Source organism: Triticum dicoccoides, chromosome 2A (assembly GCF_002162155.2).
Source record: "Triticum dicoccoides isolate Atlit2015 ecotype Zavitan chromosome 2A, WEW_v2.0, whole genome shotgun sequence".
Classification (NCBI taxonomy): domain Eukaryota; kingdom Viridiplantae; phylum Streptophyta; class Magnoliopsida; order Poales; family Poaceae; genus Triticum; species Triticum dicoccoides.
The window spans coordinates 764,624,944-764,648,727 of NC_041382.1; the positions used below are offsets into that span (position 1 = coordinate 764,624,944).

General features: G+C 45.0%; 1 long non-coding RNA gene across 1 annotated transcript; it reads left to right on the plus strand.

Moving 5' to 3' along the window:
• The first annotated feature begins 22,613 nt into the window (after positions 1–22,613).
• LOC119352374 lies at positions 22,614–23,464 on the plus strand. The gene is made up of 3 exons (XR_005170159.1): positions 22,614–22,705; positions 22,816–23,122; positions 23,210–23,464. It is a non-coding gene; the product is annotated as an uncharacterized LOC119352374 (long non-coding RNA).
• The last annotated feature ends 320 nt before the right edge of the window (positions 23,465–23,784 follow it).

Genomic DNA, 23,784 nt, shown 5'->3' on the forward strand with positions numbered 1-23,784 from the left:
GAAGAGGTGGAGAAATGTATAAAACATAGATCTGATCCAGATACAGGTAACTCTGTTTGTTCACAAGGTATGTACATTCAGTTTTATGCTCTCATCAAGCTTAAATTTAAATTTACTTTTATAGTTGCAGACTCAAACAATATCACAACTACAAGTTCAGAACAAAATGAGAGGCCTACCAAGCCAAAAGGAATGAAGGTCAAGGAGAAGACGGCTCGAGGATCAAACAGACATCCAGATATATGTAACTCCCTTGGCACAAGGTCTTTAAGTTTAGTTTTATGATCTCATCAAACTAACCTATGTTTGCTTTTATAGTTGCAGACCCGAACATTAACTCATCTACAAGTTCAGAACAAAATGAGGGATTTGCCAATCCAACAGGTAACAAGGTTAAAAAGAAGACTGTTCGAGAGTCAAGTAGACCCGCTAATATGGGTGTGTATTTTTTAATGTTATCAAACTTGAATTTTATTTAAATATATATTTGCAGAACCAAACATTAACTCATGTACAAGTTCAAAACAAAATAAGGGGCTTGCTAAGCCAAAAGGTATCAAGTTGAAGGAGAAGACTATTCAAGGAGCAAGTAGACCTATTGGTGGCTTAGAGAAAGCAAAATCAAAGAGGAAAAGGAAAGTAGATAATCCTGTAGCACTACAACCTCATGGCACCTCAATGGTATAAATAAATTCACACTTGATCTGACATAAAAACTTAAGTTATACAAGATTTATCACACCATGTTTTATAGGGTCATTCGGAGGTTTTTACGAATCAAATGCCTGCATATCTACCACAGTACAACCCAATCCTAAATCCTATGGCGATGTATGGACAAGACCAAAGATTGCTAGCTGAATTGCAACATTACAATAGCTTAATGGTATAAGCTACCTACACTCAGATTTCAGTTTTATCGTTTTAAAGATTTATGGACACTAACCTTTGGTACTACTACTCACAGGGTCATTTGGGAGTTCCGACAAATCACGTGTATACCTATTCAGAACAATGCAACTCAGCTCTGGATGCCTCACTATTGCCGTCTCTTGGTACGATGAGAGGACACCCAGCTCCAAATGTCTCGCTGCAATCAACCATTGGTACAATGAGAGGACACCCAGCTCTGAATGCCTCACTGCAGTCGTCCATTGGTACGATGGACCAAGCTCCAAATGCCTCACCGCAGCCATCCGTTGGTACGATGACAGGACACCCAACTCCGAATGCCTCACTACAGCACCCCATTGGTATGATGATAAGACACCCAACATCAAATGCCCCACTGCAGCCATCCGTTGGTACAATGACAGGTCAAAATCAAGTCTTCTTCCAACAACAGAAGCCAACTTAATCTGTCATCGTTATCAAAGACTCATGTTTTTTTTCTACTTTACTAAAAACTTGTAATATATTATTGGATTTATGGGGAGTATGTGCATATCGATCGAATGCACTACTTAATTAAGTGAGACCAATGCATACTTGCTGTCCAAAGGCATAGATTTAAGAAGGCGTATGTATATTAGTTCATTGACATGCGTAGCTTAATCAAGTCAGACCAAAAGCACAGTTCTTGTCCAAAAGCATAGTTGCTTGCATCTCACCGACCTCACACGGACAAAAATAGCATTTGGTTCAGAAATTAGAAGAACAGCGGTCATATACTTGAGTAATTGGACGACGTACCTTCAACCACGGCAAGTCTTCGCAGCCATGTTATGGTATGTGCTGGACGAAGCTCGGTAGCTGGGGCGCGACAAACGCGACAAACAGGGCCACGAAGGTGACCGTCGAGAAGAAACGACGCGCAGCTCGCCGATGAGGGCCGCGCCCGGCGACAGGAGGCTGCAACCTCAGGAACGGCGCGCAGATCGACAACGAGCGAAGCGCCGGGCGACGGAGGCTGCGGCCTCAGGAACAGCGCGCAGCCGCCGAGCGCCGCGCCGGGCGACGGAGGCTGCGGCCTCAGGAACGGCGCGCAGCTCGCCTACGAGCGCCACGCGGGGCGAGGGACGTCGTGGCCGCAGGGTTGGTGCGCAGTTCGCTCACGAGCGCCGCGATGGGACGAGCACGGAGCAAACCCTCCCGCTCCGACAAGCAAGCAGATCAACATCGTGGTGTTCGCCGGCCGTGGAGGAGCTACTATTTTGCATGTGGGGAAAGTGAGTGGATAAGAGAGGAGACGAAACGAGCAGCTGGTCTTTTCCTGCGTTTAATTAAGAGACACGGCCGGCCGGTTTTGTTTAATTGCTGGGGTTTTTAATCAAAAAAGAGGGCAGCAGCGTGCGATCGTTGGATGAGCGCCATGTACCACGGAGCACGGATGGGAGCATTTTCGCGGAGCAGGCAAGCCTCGCCCTATGTGAACTAGTGGTTGGGGCCCGCCATTGCCTCATGAGAGGAGGTTGGGGCGTTGCCAGGTGGAGACACGCCCCTTCCACTTTCTTGTTTGTACCACGGGTGTTATTCCATCACTCAAAGTACATGCATTTAACACTATTGACAACCATACACTTAAATTAAAAATCTCTAGAGAACATAAGTTATCGTTCACAACTAATTTTCCATCATTATGAGAGGATCATTTGTGTTTTTTCTAATACGATTATAACTTTCCTAGATGAAGCTGAAATGCTAAGAAATCCTTAATTTCTTCTCTACGAGAGCTTCAAAAAATGAGAGAGACACATGGAAGACTTAGTCGGATCCATGCAATATAAGGAAGAAGTGAGTGTGTGTAAGACCCGCAACAAACCAAATGCACAATGGGAAGCAAATGAGAATAATAGCTGAGTAATATCACGATATATGTAATCATGCAGTCAATAGGATACACCTAAAATCTCACCATGCATCATTTTTTTCACCTCACAATAACCTCACCAAGCTAAGAGCAAATTCAAAGCATGAGTGGGTAGGAAAGGTAGTAAAGAGACAAAGAGACAGTGCAGAAGCTAATATATACCTATGTACGGATAGCAGCTCATGTCTTTGAATGCTCTTGCTTCGGCTACAACCAGCTGCCCACCAACTCGTGCCACATCTTCTGCAACTGATACATGTTTGGAATTGAAATAAATTAATTGTACTAACATGGTATGACCGAAGTTGTGTCTATTACCACTAATTAATGAAGCGCCATTACAATATTCTCCTATTAGTAATACAAAAGATGATGATGCATAGTAGAATATATAGACAAGACATATTATTTCAGACCAGACAAAAGAGGAAACATCAAAGAAAATCAAAGAGTTGTAAACTTGTAATGTTCATTCCTTGCTACAGTTCAAATAATCTGATGGAACTAATCAATCTTTTTAATGGCTGTAACCAACAACTATTGGCATAGTAAATCAAAACTAATTTTTAATAGCCACTAATTTCCATTATAGATGAACCATCTATAGTAATCCAAAGTAACATCACACAAAACCATATATGTGGAATAATATAGCAACCTATTGATCTCCTTGTGCTTCTCCTCTCCTCACCCTTCAATCCGATGATGTGTACCTACAACAACAGCTTAGTTGCTCCCACTAATCAAAGTGATTAAGTAATGTAATGCTGGCACAGAAAATGTACTACAGAGTTATCAGGTAATAAATTGAGATTCGCTTCAGAAATATGTTCGATCTGGGATGCTTTCTCCTTTGCAAGAGCTACAGCCAGTTCGGCTTTTGCCAACTCTTGGACCTTCTCAACTTATTGGCTTGCCTCGTCCTCCTATTATGCGAGACATAGTACAGTTACATAAAGAACCGATGCAAGGACGACGCAAAAACTATGGAACAAACACATATGAGCGACCATCCACTGAAAGTCTCCACGGCTTATACAATTTGAGTACAAACTATGGCAAAAACACAAACCATGGCACATCACTACCATTGTGGTTTTGATTGAATGGAGGCTTTTGTACCACGGCTTATACAATTGGGGCATCATCTCCTTGTGTCAACATCAGAAGCGAATGGACAAGAAAAACGACCAATTACTCATGTGAGCATGGGGTGATTGAGCAAACAATCTTACTGTCCACTGCTGCATCAAAAGCTACCAGTAAGAAGATTCATCATCATGGTATGGAGTCCACCAGATTCAGATCCTAATAGTAATTGAACAATTGAATCCAAATCCCGCCCAATTCCTTCAAACCAAAGGGAACAATTCTGCAATCCTAAACCCAAAAGAGCACCAATATTCGTACACACACACACACATCTTCATAGTGCATACCAAATTCACAACAACTTTCATTTTCTTAATACTACTAACTAACAAGATGCAGGGACACACTAATTTGTTCATCACCGGTTAATAGCTAAAGGGGGTAGAAGAATAGAGATCCAATTTCTGTAGAGGGGAAAAGAGTGAGCACACCTGAGGTGGTGAAGATCAGGTTGACGGTGGCCACATCGGCGATTGGGAGCGGGAGGAGGGAGATCGGCACGCTTGCCCTTCGCCGAATCCCATCTTCGCAGCCGCAACGAACATCCCGAACCTCCTACGCCGGATCGATACACTGCCATCCGCGTCGAAGAAGATGACAGATCAAAACTGCTCGCCGTCGCCCTCTCCTCCCACCACTCGAGATGGCGATGATCGTGCGGCTGTGTGGGAGAGCGGATCACAAGAGAGAGAGAGGAGGTCGCGTGCGTGGGTTGCGTTGGTGCGGCGGCAGGTTCGAGGGAACAAGAGAGGCATGTGGCTTCATGGAGAAGAATTGCAGGATAACCGTCCATCACTTTTTTTGAGGAATATAACCATCCATCACTAATTTTATCTGAGGAAGGTGTTACCTGGACACAGTAAAATCGCGTGGATCAACCAGCGGGCGCCATTCTCCCGCACCTTATTGTTTTGGATGGGTGTGGGAGCCTGTCACGTTAACAGCTTCAGCTCTCGATTTGTGCAAGTTTGTCAAACATGTTTGCACCCGTAGTAGATTTGCAAATAGAAAAATGCAATCAATCCTATAAAACATTTTTTTGCGGGTGATCAGTAATTTATGCAGAAGTATATGCATTGACCCTGTAAAATTATGTTAACTTTTATCTTGCAAAGTTATTTCATACTCCCCCCATTCCGAAATGTGGCTCGTATATAACTTTTTTCTAAAGTCAAGCTTTGTCAACTTTGACCTAGTTTATAGAAGAAGAAAATCAACACCTATAATACCAAGTATATATCATAAATATCATTGCATACAACGTGAGATATGCTTTTACATTGTATTAATTTGGTACTTTTTTCTCACCAGCAAAAAAAGGTATTTATCTCAATAAACTTGGTCAATCTCTACAAAATTGACATTTATAAAAAAGTATGCATATGAAATAAGGGGAGTAGTAAAAAAATTGCTAGGAAGAGTATAGTTTCTTTTGGCTAAACGGTGGAATCCTCGTTTTGGTGACGTTGTCAGGAGGACTAGAAAGGTAGTTTTTATTGATCACTAGAATGTCAATGATTATTAATTATTAACACATGGCACTCCAATATGGCACTTAAGAGGACAATTATTTTTTGAAACCTAGGCAAAAGATTTGCGTCATTGATTAATTAATAAAGAGAGTTTACAGAGGGGCTACATTGATTAATATAGAGGATTTGCACTTCCGACACCTAGAAGTTCGGGTTGTCAGGAAACCTCCATCCCACATCCGAATAGTTGAGCATGAAATTTTCAGTGATGGTGGTATTTTACTAGGTTGAGGATGATAAAGGGTGGATGGTAAAGGCACTACAGTTGAGGTTGATGTCACATGCACATGTTCATATCAAGGAAAATGATATGCATGCCATTATAAGAGACATCGAGTTTCTATAAAATGCTCAACATTGAAAATGCTTACGAGAAGGTCACCGACTTAACATATATGCAATTTGATTGCATCCCTCATTGCAACGTAACTGAACCTACACAACAAGGAGGGGAATTGCCCTCCACCCACCACACTCATGTTGCGGATACCTCCCTCACCTCGTCATGCCTCCCATATAAGTAGTACATAAAATAACCACATAATCGAGAGCATTCCAGACAAAGGTGAGTGTCACCATCTTGTCAAAGAAGGTAACAAGACATTCCTTGCTAGCTATGACTACCCAAGTCTTAGACAGAGTATAATGTGTAGGTTAATAATGTGCACATGTGATTAAAACCCTCACCGGTATGATAATGGTTAACATGTTGGGGAACGTTGCAGAAAATTAAAATTTTTCCTACGGTTTCACCAAGATCCATCTATGAGTTCATCTAAGCAACGAGTCAAGGGAGAGAGTTTGCATCTACATACCACTTGTAGATCATGAGCGGAAGCTAGCCAAGGGGATGGTGATGATGGAGTCGTACTCGAACGTGATTCGGATCACCGATGTCCAAGTGCTGAACGGACAGCACCTCCGCGTTCAACACACGTACGGGACGGGAGACGTCTCCTCCTTCTTGATCCAGCAAGGGGGAAGGAGAGGTTGAGGAAGATTGCTCCAACGGCAGCACGACGGCGTGGTGTAGTTGGTGCAGCAGTACTCCGACAGGGCTTCGCCAAGCATATACGGAGGAGGAGAGGTGTTGGGGAGGGGAGGGGCTGCACCTTGGCTTGTGTTAAGCTCCCATGCGCCTCCCCACTATATATAGGGGTGGAGGGGCTGGTTTCTTGCCCTCCAAGTCCATTGGGGCGTTGGCCAAGGTGGGAGGAAAGAAATCCCATCATTTCCTTCCCCACCGATTGTTATCCCCCCTTTTTAGGGATCTTGATCTTATCCCTTCGGGATATGATCTTATTCCTTCTAAGGGGGGATCTTGGTGCGCCTTGACCAGGGGTGTGGGGCCTTTCCCCCACTACTCACGTTCATATGGGTCCCCCCATGCAGGTGGGCCCCACTCCGGAACCTTCTAGAACCTTCCCGGTACAATACCGAAAAATCCCGAACATTTTCCGGTGGCCAAAATAGGACTTCCCATATATAAATCTTTACCTCCGGACCATTCCGGAACTCCTCGTGACGTCCGGGATCTCATCCGGGACTCCGAACAACATTCGGTAACCACATACAAACTTCCTTTATAACCCTAGCGTCATCGAACCTTAAGTGTGTAGACCCTACGGGTTCGGGAGACATGTAGACATGACCGAGACGTTCTCCGGTCAATAACCAACAGCGGGATCTGGATACCCATGTTGGCTCCCACATGCTTCTCGATGTTGTCATCGGATGAACCACGATGTCGAGGATTCGATCAAACCCTGTATACAATTCCCTTTGTCAATCGATACGTTACTTGCCCGAGACTCGATCGTCGGTATCCCAATACCTTGTTCAGTCTCGTTACCGGCAAGTCACTTTACTCGTACCGTAATGCATGATCTCGTGGCCAACACTTTGGTCACCTTGAGCTCATTATGATGATGCATTACCGAGTGGGCCCAGAGATACCTCTCCGTCATACGGAGTGACAAATCCCAGTCTCGATCCGTGTCAACCCAACAGCTACTTTCGGAGATACCTGTAATGCACCTTTATAGTCACCCAGTTACGTTGTGACGTTTGATACACCCAAGGCACTCCTACGGTATCCGGGAGTTACACGATCTCATGGTCTAAGGAAGAGATACTTGACATTGGCAAGGCTCTAGCAAACAAACTAAACGACCTTTGTGCTATGCTTAGGATTGGGTCTTGTCCATCACATCATTCTCCTAATGATGTGATTCCGTTATCAACGACATCCAATGTCCATAGCCAGGAAATCATGACTATCTGTTGATCACAACGAGCTAGTCAACTAGAGGCTCACTAGGGACATATTGAGGTCTATGTATTCACACGTGTATTACGATTTCCGGATAATACAGTTATAGCATGAATAAAAGACAATTATCATGAACAATGAAATATAATAATACTTTTATTATTGCCTCTAGGGCATATTTCCAACAGTCTCCCACTTGCACTAGAGTCACCAATCTAGTTACATTGTGATGAATCGAACACCCATAGAGTTCTGGTGTTGATCATGTTTAGCTCGCGAGAGAGGTTTAGTCAACGGATCTGCGACATTCAGATCCGTATGTACTTTGCAAATTTCTATGTCTCCATCTTGAACATTTTCACGAATGGAGTTGAAACGACGCTTGATGTGCCTGGTCTTCTTGTGAAACCTGGGCTCCTTGGCAGGGGCAATAGCTCCAGTGTTGTCACAGAAGAGTTTGATTGGCCCCGACGCATTGGGTATGACTCCTAGGTCGGTGATGAACTCCTTCACCCAAATCGCTTCATGCGCTGCCTCCGAGGCTGCCATGTACTCCGCTTCACACGTAGATCCCGCCACGACGCTCTGCTTGCAGCTGCACCAGCTTACTGCTCCACCATTCAACATATACACGTATCCGGTTTGTGACTTAGAGTCATCCGGATCTGAGTCGAAGCTAGCGTCGACGTAACCCTTTACGACAAGCTCTTCGTCTCCTCCATAAACGAGAAACATGTCCTTTGTCCTTTTCAGGTACTTCAGGATATTCTTGACTGCTGTCCAGTGTTCCTTGCCGGGATTACTTTGGTATCTAGCTACCAAACTCACGGCAAGGTTTACATCAGGTCTGGTACACAGCATGGCATACACAATAGATCCTATGGCTGAAGCATAGGGGATGACACTCATCTCTTCTTTATCTTTTGCCGTGGTCGGTGACTGAGCCGAGCTCAATCTCACACCTTGTAACATAGGCAAGAACCCCTTCTTGGACTGATCCATTTTGAACCTCTTCAAAATCTTATCAAGGTATGTGCTTTGTGAAAGACCTATGAGGCGTCTCGATCTATCTCTATAGATCTTGATGCCTAATATGTAAGCAGCTTCTCCAAGGTCCTTCATTGAAAAACACTTATTCAAGTAGGCCTTAATGCTGTCCAGAAATTCTATATTATTTCCCATCAAGAGTATGTCATCTACATATAATATGAGAAATGCTACAGAGCTCCCACTCACTTTCTTGTTAACGCAGGCTTCTCCATAAGTCTGCATAAATCCAAACGCTTTGATCATCTCATCAAAGCGAATATTCCAACTCCGAGATGCTTGCACCAGCCCATAAATGGATCGCTGGAGCTTGCATACTTTGTTAGCGTTCTTAGGATCGACAAAACCTTCCGGCTGCATCATATACAGTTCTTCCTTAAGATGCCCGTTAAGGAATGCTGTTTTGACGTCCATCTGCCATATCTCATAATCATAGTATGCGGCAATTGCTAACATGATTCGGACGGACTTTAGCTTCGCTACGGGAGAGAATGTCTCGTCGTAGTCAATCCCTTGAACCTGTCGATAACCCTTAGCGACAAGTCGAGCTTTATAGATGGTGACATTACCATCCGCGTCTGTCTTCTTCTTAAAGATCCATTTGTTTTCTATCGCTCGCCGATCATCGGGCAAGTCTGTCAAAGTCCATACTTTGTTTTCATACATGGATTCTATCTCGGATTTCATGGCTTCAAGCCATTTGTTGGAATCTGGGCCCGCCATCGCTTCTTCATAGTTCGAAGGTTCACCGTTGTCTAACAACATGATTTCCAGGACGGGGTTGCCGTACCACTCTGGTGCGGAACGTGTCCTTGTGGACCTATGAAGTTCAGTAGCAACTTGATCCGAAGTACCTTGATCATCATCATTGGTTTCCTCTTCAGTTGGTGTGGGCATCACAGGAACATTTTCCTGAGCTGCACCACTTTCCCGTTCGAGAGGTAGTACTTCATCAAGTTCTACTTTCCTCCCACTTACTTCTTTCGAGAGAAACTCTTTTTCCAGAAAGCATCCGTTCTTGGCAACAAAGATTTTGCCCTCGGATCTTAAGTAGAAGGTATACCCGACAGTTTCCTTAGGGTATCCTATGAAGACGCATTTTTCCGACTTGGATTCGAGCTTTTCAGGTTGAAGTTTCTTGACATAAGCATCGCATCCCCAAACTTTTAGAAACGACAGCTTAGGTTTCTTCCCAAACCATAATTCATACGGTGTCGTCTCAACGGATTTAGATGGTGCCCTATTTAAAGTGAATGTAGCTGTCTCTAGAGCGTATCCCCAAAATGATAGCGGTAAATCAGTAAGAGACATCATAGACCGAACCATATCCAATAGAGTGCGATTACGACGTTCGGACACACCGTTTCACTGAGGTGTTCCAGGCGGCGTGAGTTGTGAAACGATTCCACATTTCCTTAAGTGTGTGCCAAATTCGTGACTTAAATATTCTCCTCCATGATCTGATCGTAGGCACTTTATCTTTCGGTCACGTTGATTCTCCACCTCATTCTGAAATTCCTTGAACTTTTCAAAGGTCTCAGACTTGTGTTTCATTAAGTAGACATACCCATATCTACTTAAGTCATCAGTGAGAGTGAGAACATAACGATATCCTCCGCGAGCCTCAACGCTCATTGGACCGCACACATCGGTATGTATGATTTCCAATAAGTTGGTTGCTCGCTCCATTGTTCCGGAGAACGGAGTCTTGGTCATCTTGCCCATGAGGCATGGTTCGCACGTGTCAAACGATTCATAATCAAGAGACTCTAAAAGTCCATCGGCATGGAGCTTCTTCATGCGCTTGACACCAATGTGACCAAGGCGGCAGTGCCACAAGTATGTGGGACTATCGTTATCAACTTTACATCTTTTGGCATCTACACTATGAACATGTGTAATATTACGCTCAAGATTCATTAAGAATAAACCATTGACCATAAAACATATCTCTCATATAAATCGAACAACCATTATTCTCAGACTTAAATGAGTAGCCATCTCGTATTAAACGAGATCCAGATACAATGTTCATGCTCAAACTTGGCACTAAATAACAATTATTAAGGTTCAAAACTAATCCCGTAGGTAAATGTAGAGGCAGCGTGCCGACGGCGATCACATCGACTCTGGAACCATTCCCGACGCGCATCGTCACCTCGTCCTTCGCCAGTCTCCGTTTATTCTGCAGCTCCTGCTGTGAGTTACAAATATGAGCAACGGCACCGGTATCAAATACCCAGGAGTTACTACGAGTACTGGTAAGGTACACATCAATTACATGTATATCAAATATACCTTTGGTTTTGCCGGCCTTCTTATCTGCTAAGTATTTGGGGGCAGTTCCGCTTCCAGTGACCCTTCCCCTTGCAATAAAAGCACTCAGTCTCAGGCTTAGGTCCATTCTTTGACTTCTTCCCGGTAACTGGCTTACCAGGCGCGGCAACCTCCTTGCCGTCCTTCTTGAAGTTCTTCTTACCCTTGCCCTTCTTGAACTTAGTGGTCTTATTGACCATCAACACTTGATGTTCTTTCTTGATTTCAGCCTCTGCTGACTTCAGCATCGAGAACACTTCAGGAATGGTCTTTTCCATCCCCTGCATGTTGTAGTTCATCACAAAGCTCTTGTAGCTTGGTGGGAGCGACTGGAGGATTCTGTCAATGACCGCCTCATCTGGGAGGTTAATGTTCAGCTGGGTCATACGGTTGTGCAACCCAGACATCTTCAGGATGTGCTCACTGACAGAACTGTTTTCCTCCATCTTACAACTGTAGAACTTGTCGGAGACATCATATCTCTCGACCCGGGCATGAGCTTGGAAAACTAGTTTCAGCTCTTCGAACATCTCATATGCTTCGTGATGCTCAAAACGCTTTTGGAGCCCCGATTCTAAGCTGTAAAGCATGCCGCACTGAACGAGGGAGTAATCATCAGCGCAAGTTTGCCAAGCATTCATAATGTCTTGGTTCTCTGGGACGGGAGCGTCACCTAGAGGTCCTTCTAGGACATATTGTTTCCTGGCAGCTATGAGGATGATCCTCAGGTTCCGGACCCAGTCCGTATAGTTGCTGCCATCATCTTTCAGCTTGGTTTTCTCTAGGAACGCGTTGAAGTTCATGTTGACATGAGCATTGGCCATTTGATCTACAAGACATATTTGCAAAGGTTTTAGACTAAGTTCATGATAATTAAGTTCTAATCAAATTATGAACTCCCACTCAGATTAGACATCCCTTTAGTCATCTAAGTGTTACACGATCCGAGTCGACTAGGCCGTGTCCGATCATCACGTGAGACGGACTAGTCATCGTCGGTGAACATTCTCATGTTGATCGTATCTTCCATACGACTCGTGTTCGACCTTTCGGTCTCCGTGTTCCGAGGCCATGTCTGCACATGCTAGGCTCGTCAAGTTAACCCTAAGTGTTTTCGCTGTGTAAAACTGTCTTACACCCATTGTATGTGAACGTAAGAATCCATCACACCCGATCATCACGTGGTGCTTAGAAGCGACGAACTGTAGCAACGGTGCACAGTTAGGGGAGAACACTTCTTGAAATTTTTGTAAGGGATCATCTTATTTACTACCATCGTCCTAAGTAAACAAGATGCATAAACATAATAAACATCACATGCAATTATATAGTTGTGACATGATATGGCCAATGTCATATAGCTCCATTGATCTTCATCTTCGGGGCTCCATGATCATCTTGTCACCGGCTTGACACCATGATCTCCATCATCATGATCTCCATCATCGTGTCTTCATGAAGTTGTCACGCCAACGACTACTTCTACTTCTATGGCTAACGCGTTTAGCAATAAAGTAAAGTGAGTTACATGGCGTTCTTCAATGACACGCAGGTCATACAAAAAATAAAGACAACTCCTATGGCTCCTGCCGGTTGTCATACTCATCGACATGCAAGTCGTGAATCCTATTACAAAGAACATGATCTCATACATCAGAATTCATCATTCATCACAACTTCTGGCCATATCACATCACATGATCAATCGCTGCAAAAACAAGTTAGACGTCCTCTAATTGTTGTTGCATCTTTTACGTGGCTGCAATTGGGTTCTAGCAAGAACGTTTTCTTACCTACGAATAACCACAACGTGATTTTGTCAACTTCTATTTACCCTTCATAAGGGCCCTTTTCATCGAATCCGCTCCAACTAAAGTGGGAGAGACAGACACCCGCCAGCCACCTTATGCAACTAGTGCATGTCAGTCGGTGGAACCGGTCTCACGTAAGCGTACGTGTAAGGTTGGTCCGGGCCGCTTCATCCCACAATACCGCAGAAGCAAGAAAAGACTAGTAGAGGCAAGTAAGATGACAAAATCCACGCTCACAACAAAACTGTGTTCTACTCGTGCAAAGAGAACTGCGCATAGACCTAGCTCATGATGCCACTGTTGGGGAACGTTGCAGAAAATTAAAATTTTTCCTACGGTTTCACCAAGATCCATCTATGAGTTCATCTAAGCAACGAGTCAAGGGAGAGAGTTTGCATCTACATACCACTTGTAGATCACGAGCGGAAGCTAGCCAAGGGGATGGTGATGATGGAGTCGTACTCGAACGTGATTCGGATCACCGATGTCCAAGTGCTGAACGGACAGCACCTCCGCGTTCAACACACGTACGGGACGGGAGACGTCTCCTCCTTCTTGATCCAGCAAGGGGGAAGGAGAGGTTGAGGAAGATTGCTCCAACGGCAGCACGACGGCGTGGTGTAGTTGGTGCAGCAGTACTCCGACAGGGCTTCGCCAAGCATATACGAAGGAGGAGAGGTGTTGGGGAGGGGAGGGGCTGCGCCTTGGCTTGTGTTAAGCTCCCATGTGCCTCCCCACTATATATAGGGGTGGAGGGGCTGGTTTCTTGCCCTCCAAGTCCATTGGGGCGTTGGCCAAGGTGGGAGGAAAGAAATCCCATCATTTCCTTCCCCACCGATTGTTATCCCCCCTTTTTAGGGATCTTGATCTTATCCCTTCGGGATATGATCTTATTCCTTCTAAGGGGGGATCTTGGTGCGCCTTGACCAGGGGTGTGGGGCCTTTCCCCCACTACTCACCTTCATGTGGGTCCCCCCATGCAGGTGGGCCCCACTCCGAAACCTTCTAGAACCTTCCCGGTACAATACCGAAAAATCCCGAACATTTTCCGGTGGCCAAAATAGGACTTCCCATATATAAATCTTTACCTCCGGACCATTTCGGAACTCCTCGTGACGTCCGGGATCTCATCTGGGACTCCGAACAACATTCGGTAACCACATACAAACTTCCTTTATAACCCTAGCGTCATCGAACCTTAAGTGTGTAGACCCTACGGGTTCGGGAGACATGTAGACATGACCGAGACGTTCTCCGGTCAATAACCAACAGCGGGATCTGGATACCCATGTTGGCTCCCACATGCTTCTCGATGTTGTCATCGGATGAACCACGATGTCGAGGATTCGATCAAACCCTGTATACAATTCCCTTTGTCAATCGGTACGTTACTTGCCCGAGACTCGATCGTCGGTATCCCAATACCTTGTTCAGTCTCGTTACCGGCAAGTCACTTTACTCGTACCGTAATGCATGATCTCGTGGCCAACACTTTGGTCACCTTGAGCTCATTATGATGATGCATTACCGAGTGGGCCCAGAGATACCTCTCCGTCATACGGAGTGACAAATCCCAGTCTCGATCCGTGTCAACCCAACAGCTACTTTCGGAGATACCTGTAATGCACCTTTATAGTCACCCAGTTACGTTGTGACATTTGATACACCCAAGGCACTCCTACGGTATCCGGGAGTTACACGATCTCATGGTCTAAGGAAGAGATACTTGACATTGGCAAGGCTCTAGCAAACGAACTAAACGACCTTTGTGCTATGCTTAGGATTGGGTCTTGTCCATCACATCATTCTCCTAATGATGTGATCCCGTTATCAACGACATCCAATGTCCATAGCCAGGAAATCATGACTATCCGTTGATCACAACGAGCTAGTCAACTAGAGGCTCACTAGGGACATATTGAGGTCTATGTATTCACACGTGTATTACGATTTCCGGATAATACAGTTATAGCATGAATAAAAGACAATTATCATGAACAATGAAATATAATAATACTTTTATTATTGCCTCTAGGGCATATTTCCAACATAACATGCTTGGGAGGAAGAGGGAGGGGGGCAATGCCCCCTCCCTTTACACAGACTGTACAATAAACTTAGATTTGGTGCCCACGACGATATGCGCACAACATGATATTGCGTTATCAGGGCAAGTTGTACAAAAACAGAAGAAGCCTAGCTAGCGAGACATTCGGCAACTTTGACTTTGATTGCATTGCCAACAGTGGACGCTTTCCTAGCAAATGAAATACCAATTTTTTTGTTCTTTTAAGAAGTTCCTTGCCTACTGGAATCTGCCAGTTTTCAGTACCGATGGATGAAACTAGAAAATAAATTTGGTGGTGTCATCTATATTACATTGAGTTCAGCTTTTACAAATAAGAAAACACTTAGTGTTAATTGAGCAAGATATATTGATTGTTTTGCAAAAGTAATTGGGGTAGGTTGACCCTAGTCCCACATAGGCATCTCCGTCCCTGAACACCGGCTTTCTATGTCAATCATGAGCTCTACACACATACAACTTCATTTGTGTCACCAACAATTCTAATCAGGGTGTCAACCACACTAGCAGCATCTCTTCCAATTACAATGGTGCATAAAAGAAAGCGTATGTGAATATTGTAGGGGATCGTAGCAAAAATTAAAAAAAATTCTACGCATCACCAAGATCAATCTATGGAATAACTAGCAATGAGAGGGGAGTGCATCTTCATACCCTTGAAGACTGCGAGTCGGAAGCGTTGCAAGAACGCAGTTGGAGGAGTCGTACACGTAGCGATTCAGATCACGGCCGAATCCGATCTAAGCACCGAACAACGGCGCCTCCACGTTCAACACACGTGCAGCCCGGTGACATCTCCCGCACCTTGATCCAGCAAGGAGGAGGGAGAGGTTGAGGAAGAAGGCTCCAACAGCAGCACGACGGCGTGGTGGTGATGGAGTGGCAGTTCTCCGGCAGGGCTTTACCAAGCTCACGCGGAGGAGGAGAGGTGTTGGGGAGGGGAGGGGCTGCGCCTTGGATGTGGTGTTGCAGCCCTCCCCTTGCCCCTCTATTTATAGGTAGAAGGGGGAAGGGGGGCGGCCCCTCTAGATGAGATTTAGAGGGGGCAGCGGCCAAGGGGAAGGGGGCTTGCCCCCCAAGCAAGGGGGCGCCCCCCTTTAGGGTTCCCCCCAAACCGTAGGCGCATGGGCCCTAGGGGGAATGGCGCCCAGCCCACTAGGGGCTGGTTCCCTTCCACCTACAGCCCATAAGGCCCTCCGGGGCAGGTGGACCCTCCAGGTGGACCCTCGGAACCCCTCCGGTGGTCCCGGTACAATACCGGTATACCCCCGAATATTTCCGGTGACCGTATGATGACTTCCCATATATAAATCTTCACCTCCGGACTATTCCGGAACTCCTCGTGACGTCCGGGATCTCATCCGGGACTCCAAACAACATTCGATAATCACATACAAATCTTCCTAATAACCCTAGCGTCATCGAACCTTAAGTGTGTAGACCCTACGGGTTCGGGAACCATGCAAACATGACCGAGATAACTCTCCGGCCAATAACCAACAGCGGGATCTGGATACCCATGTTGGCTCCCACATGTTCCACGATGATCTCATCGGATGAACCACGATGTCGAGGATTCAAGCAATCACGTATACAATTCCCTTTGTCAATCGGTACGTTACTTGCCCGAGATTCGATCGTCGGTATCCCAATACCTCGTTCAATCTCGTTACCGGCAAGTCACTTTACTCGTTGCGTAACACATCATCCCGTGACCACCCCTTAGTCACATTGAGCTCATTACGATGATGTCTTACCGAGTGGGCCCAGAGATACCTCTCCGTCATACGGAGTGACAAATCAAAGTCTCGATTCGTGTCAACCCAACTGACACTTTCAGAGATACCCGTAGTGCACCTTTATAGTCACCCAGTTACGTTGTGATGTTTGGCACACCCAAAGTATTCCTACAGTATCCGGGAGTTGCACAATCTCATGGTCTAAGGAAAAGATACTTGACATTAGAAAAGCTTTAGCAGACGAACTACACGATCTTGCGCTATGCTTAGGATTGGGTCTTGTCCATCACATCAATGACATCCAATGTCCATGGTCAGGAAACCGTAACCATCTATTGATCAACGAGCTAGTCAACTAGAGGCTCACCAGGGACATGTTGTGGTCTATGTATTCACACATGTATTACGATTTCCGGATAATACAATTATAGCATGAACAATAGACAATTATCATGAACAAGGAAATATAATAATAACCATTTTATTATTTCCTCTAGGGCATATTTCCAACAGTCTCCCACTTGCAGTAGAATCAATAATCTAGTTACATTGTGATGAATCGAACACCCATAGAGTGAAGGAAATATGCCCTAGAGGCAATAATAATGCTATTATTTTATTTCCTTATATCATGATAAATGTTTATTATTCGTGCTAGAATTGTATTATCCGGAAACATAATACTTGTGTGAATACATAGACAAACCAAACGTCACTAGTATGCCTCTACTTGACTAGCTCATTAATCAAAGATGGTTATGTTTCCTAACCATAGACATGTGTTGTCATTTGATTAACGGGATCACATTATTAGGAGAATGATGTGATTGACATGACCCATTCCATTAGCTTAGCACCCGATCGTTTAGTATGTTGCTATTGCTTTCTTCACGACTTATACATGTTCCTATGACTATGAGATTATGCAACTCCCGTTTGCCGGAGGAACACTTTGTGTGCTACCAAACATCACAACATAACTGGGTGATTATAAAGGAGCTCTACAGGTGTCTCCAAAGGTACATGTTGGGTTGGCGTATTTCGAGATTACGATTTGTCACTCCGATTGTCGGAGAGGTATCTCTGGGCCCTCTCGGTAATGCACATCACATAAGCCTTGCAAGCATTGCAACTAATGAGTTATTTGCGAGATGATGTATTACGAAACGAGTAAAGAGACTTGCCGGTAACGAGATTGAACTAGGTATTGAGATACCAACGATCGAATCTCGGGCAAGTAAAATACCGATGACAAAGGGAACAACATATGTTGTTATGCGGTCTGACCGATAAAGATCTTCGTAGAATATGTGGGAGCCAATATGAGCATCCAGGTTCCGCTATTGGTTATTGACCGGAGACGTGTCTCGGTGATGTCTACATTGTTCTCGAACCCGTAGGGTCCGCACGCTTAAGGTTTCGATGACAGTTATATTATGAGTTTATGAGTTTTGATGTACCGAAGTTAGTTCGGAGTCCGGGATGTGATCACGGACATAACGATGAGTCTCAAAATGGTCGAGACATAAAGCTTGATATATTGGACGGCTATATTCGGACACCAGAAGTGTTCCGGATGATTTCGGAGAAAACCGGAGAGCCGGAGGGTTACCGAAACCCTACCGGGAGAAGTAATGGGCCATATGGGCCTTAGTGGAGAGAGAGAGGGGCAGCCAGGGTGGGCCGCGCGCCTCCTCCCCCCTGGTCCGAATTGGACTAGGAGAGGGGGGGCGGCGCCCCCCTTTCCTTCTCCCTCCCCACTTCCTTCCCCCTCCTAGTAGGAGTCCTACTCCTACTAGGAGGAGGACTCCTCCTGGCGCGCCAATAGGGGCCGGCCGGCCTCCTCCCCTTGCTCCTTTATATACGGGGGCATGGGGCACCCCTAGACACACAAGTTGATCCACGTGATCATATTCTTAGCCGTGTGCGGTGCCCCCTTCCACCATAATCCTCGATAATATTGTAGCGGTGCTTAGGCGAAGCCCTACGACGGTAGTACATCAAGATCGTCACCACGCCATCGTGCTGATGGAACTCTTCCCCGACACTTTGCTGGACCGGAGTCCGGGGATCGTCATCGAGCTGAACGTGTGCTAAAACTCGGAGGTGCCGTAGTTTCGGTGCTTGATCGGTCGGCCCGTGAAGCCGTACGACTACATCAACCGCGTTGTGCTAATGCTTCTGCTGTCGGTCTACAAGGGTACATAGATCACACTCTCCCCTCTTGTTGCTATGCATCACCATGATCTTGTGTGTGCGTAGGAAAATTTTGAAATTACTACGTTCCCCAACAGTGGTATCAGAGCCTAGGTTTTATGTGTTGATGTTATATGCACGAGTAGAACACAAGTGAGTTGTGGGCGATATAAGGCATACTGCTTACCAGCATGTCATACTTTGGTTCGACGGTATTGTTGGACGAAGCGGCCCGGACCGACATTACGCGTACGCTTACGCGAGACCGGTTCTCCCGACGTGCTTTGCACAAAGGTGGCTAGCGGGTGACAGTTTCTCCAACTTTAGTTGAACCGAGTGTGGCTACGCCCGGTCCTTGCGAAGGTTAAAACAGCACCAACTTGACAAACTATCGTTGTGGTTTTGATGCGTAGGTAAGATTGATTCTTGCTTAAGCCCGTAGCAGCCACGTAAAACTTGCAACAACAAAGTAGAGGACGCCTAACTTGTTTTTGCAGGGCATGTTGTGATGTGATATGGTCAAGACATGATGCTAAATTTTATTGTATGAGATGATCATGTTTTGTAACCAAGTTATTGACAACTGGCAGGAGCCATATGGTTGTTGCTTTATTGTATGTAATGCAATTGCGCTGTAATGCTTTACTTTATCACTAAGCGGTAGCGATAGTCGTGGAAGCATAAGATTGGCGAGACGACAACAATGCTATGATGGTGATCATGGTGTCGCGCCGGTGACGATGGTGATCACGACGGTGCTTCGAAGATGGAGATCACAAGCACAAGATGATGATGGCCATATCATATCACTTATATTGATTGCATGTGATGTTTATCTTTTATGCATCTTATCTTGCTTTGATTGACGGTAGCATTTTAAGATGATCTCTCACTAATTATCAAGAAGTGTTCTTCCTGAGTATGCACCGTTGCGAAAGTTCTTCGTGCTGAGACACCACGTGATGATCGGGTGTGATAGGCTCTACGTTCAAATACAACGGGTGCAAAACAGTTGCACACGCAGAATACTCAGGTTATACTTGACGAGCCAAGCATATACAGATATGGCCTCGGAACACGGAGACCGAAAGGTCGAGCGTGAATCATATACCAAGAATACTAGGCCCATAAGGGTTCCATTTTTCTGGTTTTTTTGAAAAAAAATTTACTGTCCTTGTTTGAGTGACACGTATACAGGCTGGTTTTCTAGAGTGGACTTGTTTTATTTTTTGCTTGCTGGAGTTGTTCTAGCACGTCCGAATCTGTGCATGATTGCCACGTCCGGTGCCTTTGTGTCAGGTTACTGCTATTCAATAGATGGCCACGTTGCCTTCTAGGCTTTTTTGATGGGCTCTATCTTTGTTTTTTCTCTTTTGACTGCCTATAAATAGTTGGTCTGGTGTTGGTTCACGTTCTCCACAAGCCCGACCCAGCAATACGTCGCCGATGTCTCCTGTCCTTCGTCTTTGCGCAGCCTCTCGAGATGGTGGTGCGCTGCTGCGTCCTATCCTGCCCAGCTTGGTCACTGGCTAGGCTCTAGCGGTGCCCAGCTTGGTCGCTGGCCTGCCCAGCTTGGTCGCTGGCCAGGCTCTAGCGGTGCCCAGCTTGGTCGCTGGCACAGGGAATTCTCCCACGAAGCTGCATCTCCTTCCGTCCTGGTTGCATCTCTCTTCGTCATGTAGATCAGAATCGAAGCTTTCTCGCCATGCGTGAGATTTTGTGCATGGTTGGGAGGGAGGCGAGTCTTCGTTTGTGTCCCTGCTGAGTTCTTACTGTTTGTTTTGTCTCTATTATGGTTCGTTCCCGTGCTCATGCTTCCCAGCGTATTCGCTCCATGTTGTTGGGTTCCTCTTCCTCGGTGGGTTCTTCTTTGCCGGTTGGTGCTGTTGATGGGAGGTTTCTTGCCCAAGGTGGTTCTGTTCCTCCTGAGTATTGCTCCTTTTAGGTTGTTATTAGCTATGTGTGATTTTGGTAAAAAAAAATTGGTTGTTTTTACGTGGCTGTGTGTTTTCAGGTTCGAGTGCTGATGAGGCGCGGCTGTGACGCCAGGCACGGCAAGATATCCGTTGTGGGAAGCGTCCTATAGATTCATCGTCTGGTGGGTGCTTTCTTTTTTGAACTCCTTTTCTATTGTTTTCAGAAAAATATTGCTGATTGATTGACTTTTGCAGTTGGAAGGAACGTTCGGCCTGTACTTGAAGAGCTGGTTGATCCTTGTCTTCTTGCTGTTAGAGCTGCATCTGACGTGGAAGTTTTGTGTCGTCCGTATTTTACTGTTGGTTGGTTGTCTGGTTCCTCGCGTGGACCGACTCCTTCTGGTATGTTTATTTATTTTGTACTCCTTACAACTGTTTATGTGCTTCGATGTGTTTGCCTGGTTAATATTTTTCCATGTTTACTTTGTGTAGTTCTTCCTACACCTGTTGTTAGTCGTGTTGATGCTGTTTGGAATCGTCGGAAGCGAAGGATTCTTCGAGATTATTACACCAGCAAAAAAAGAGGTGTGTGTTTCTTGATTTTGTTTGTTATGTTTACGGCTTTTAACTGCTTTGCTCCCGATCGGTTGAAGATCGATAGTTTCTCTTGTCTTGTAGTTCCTGCTATGGAGCCGCCATTTGCTAAGAAAAATATATTACTTCTTAAAGGTAGTTCAGTTTTATATTCTGCTCTTTGGATTCTTTGTCTGTTTGTTTTCCCTTCTCCTTGCTTATTTTGTTATTTTTGCCAGGCGTTTCACGTGTTCGCTCTTATTATGGTGGTCCTGAGTATGTTTGCCCGGCGTGCCATGCTTCATTTTGGTTTCTGGAGGGCTGTAAGAGTTATGCTACTGGTGGTGGTCGCCTTCCAGTGTATACTGGCTGCTGCAAGGGAGGCAAGGTGTCGTTGCCTTCATTTCCCGATTGGCCATCTCCACTTAAGGATTTGATTAAGTTTGATGGAGGTCCTGTCTCTAGCCGTTTCATGCGTTTGATTGGGCATTACAATTCTATGTTTTGCTTCACATCTCTTGGCGCTCGAGTTGATCAGAGTATTAATGTTGGCGGGGGTCCCTATGTCTTCAAGGTGAATGGGGTGGTTTATCATCGTATTGGTCCTCTTCTTCCTTCGGGGAATAGTGCGCCAAAGTATGCTCAGCTTTATATGGTGGACTCTGCTGATGAAGTGCAGTTGAGAATTAGTGCCTTTGATCGTCAAGGAGCTGAAACGCTTGATCCTGATCCAGGCATTGTGGCTTCTCTTATTGCTATGTTAAATAGGCATCATAAATTGGTGCATAAGTTTAGAATGGCCAGGGCAAATCTGTGTTCTCCTTCTGCTCCTAGGGTGGCTATACATTTTATGGGTGATGAAGGCGGTGGTCATGGTGACCGTTTTTCTGGTCCTGCTTCATGTGAGGTGGCTGCTCTTATAGTCGGCGATTACACGCCTGAATGTAAAAGATTTGATGTTATTGCTGAAACTCGCTCTGGTTTTCTTCGGCATATCTCTTCGTTGAATTCGAGTCTTATGCCCCTACAGTATCCTCTGTTATTTCCCTTTGGTGACAAAGGATTTCATCTTGGTATCAAGTATATTGCTATTGGTGGGCCTCATGGAGATGTGCATTGTAATATTGGTGGACGTTTACGTGGTCGTTCTTGTCGAGGGCAAGTATCTATGATGGAATACTATAATTATTACTTCCATTATAGACGGGGGGAGCCAAATCCTTATACCTGTTGCGGTCGTTTGAGCCAGCAGATAGGTGTGAATTCTTATTCTTGTGTGGAAGCTAATCGTTTGGACTTTCACTTTCAGCAACAAGATGATTTACGTTCTGAGATGTATCAAGGTATTACTGATGCTGTCAGACAGGGTGGATCAACTGGTGAGAATTTGGGGATTCAGTTTATATTACATTCGAGTTTTACGGGTGGCCCTCGGTACATGGTGCTTAATTACCATGATGGTATGGCTATTTGTCGCGAATATGGTGCTCCCGATCTTTTTGTCACTTTTACATGCAATCCAAAGTGGCAAGAAGTTGTTGATGCTCTCGCATATGAAGGTGGTCAGACTCACGTTGATCGTCCTGACATTGTTACGCGTGTTTTCAATATAAAATTTGAAGAATTTTTAGAAGATGTAAAGGATGGATCAACATTTGGAGCTATTCAAGCTTGTGAGTTATTATTTATTTTCCCTACTGTACCATTGTGGTCTCCTTCTTTGAATTTAATTATCATTATTTTGGTTATACGATTTTCAGATTTGTATGTGGTGGAATTTCAAAAGAGAGGGCTTCCTCATACTCATACTCTTATCTGGCTTAAAGAGAGTACGAAGGATCCTTCGCCTGCTTTTATAGATAATCTGGTGTGTGCTGAGTTACCAGATCCAATGGTTGACCCTTTGGGATATACACTTGTGGATGAATTCATGGTTCACGGCCCATGTGGTATGTTGGATGACAAGTGCCCTTGTATGAAAGATGGCACTTGCTCAAAGCGATTTCCAAAGTCTTTTAACAGTGAGACAATGGTGGATGAGATGGGGTTTCCTGTATATCGTCGACACCCCTCTGCTAATTTTGTTCTTAGAAAGAAGGGGACTCTTCGTTTGGATAATCAATGGGTTGTTCCCTACAATATGAAATTGCTCAAAAAGTTTGAGGCTCATATAAATGTTGAGTGGTGCAATAAGACAAACCTTCTTAAGTATTTGTTTAAGTATCTCACAAAAGGCCCTGATGTAGCACGATTCCGAATCCGTTCTGAAAATGAAAATAGAAGCGTGTATGCTGTCCGTAATCCAACTGGGAGGAATGAAATCCATGAATATGTT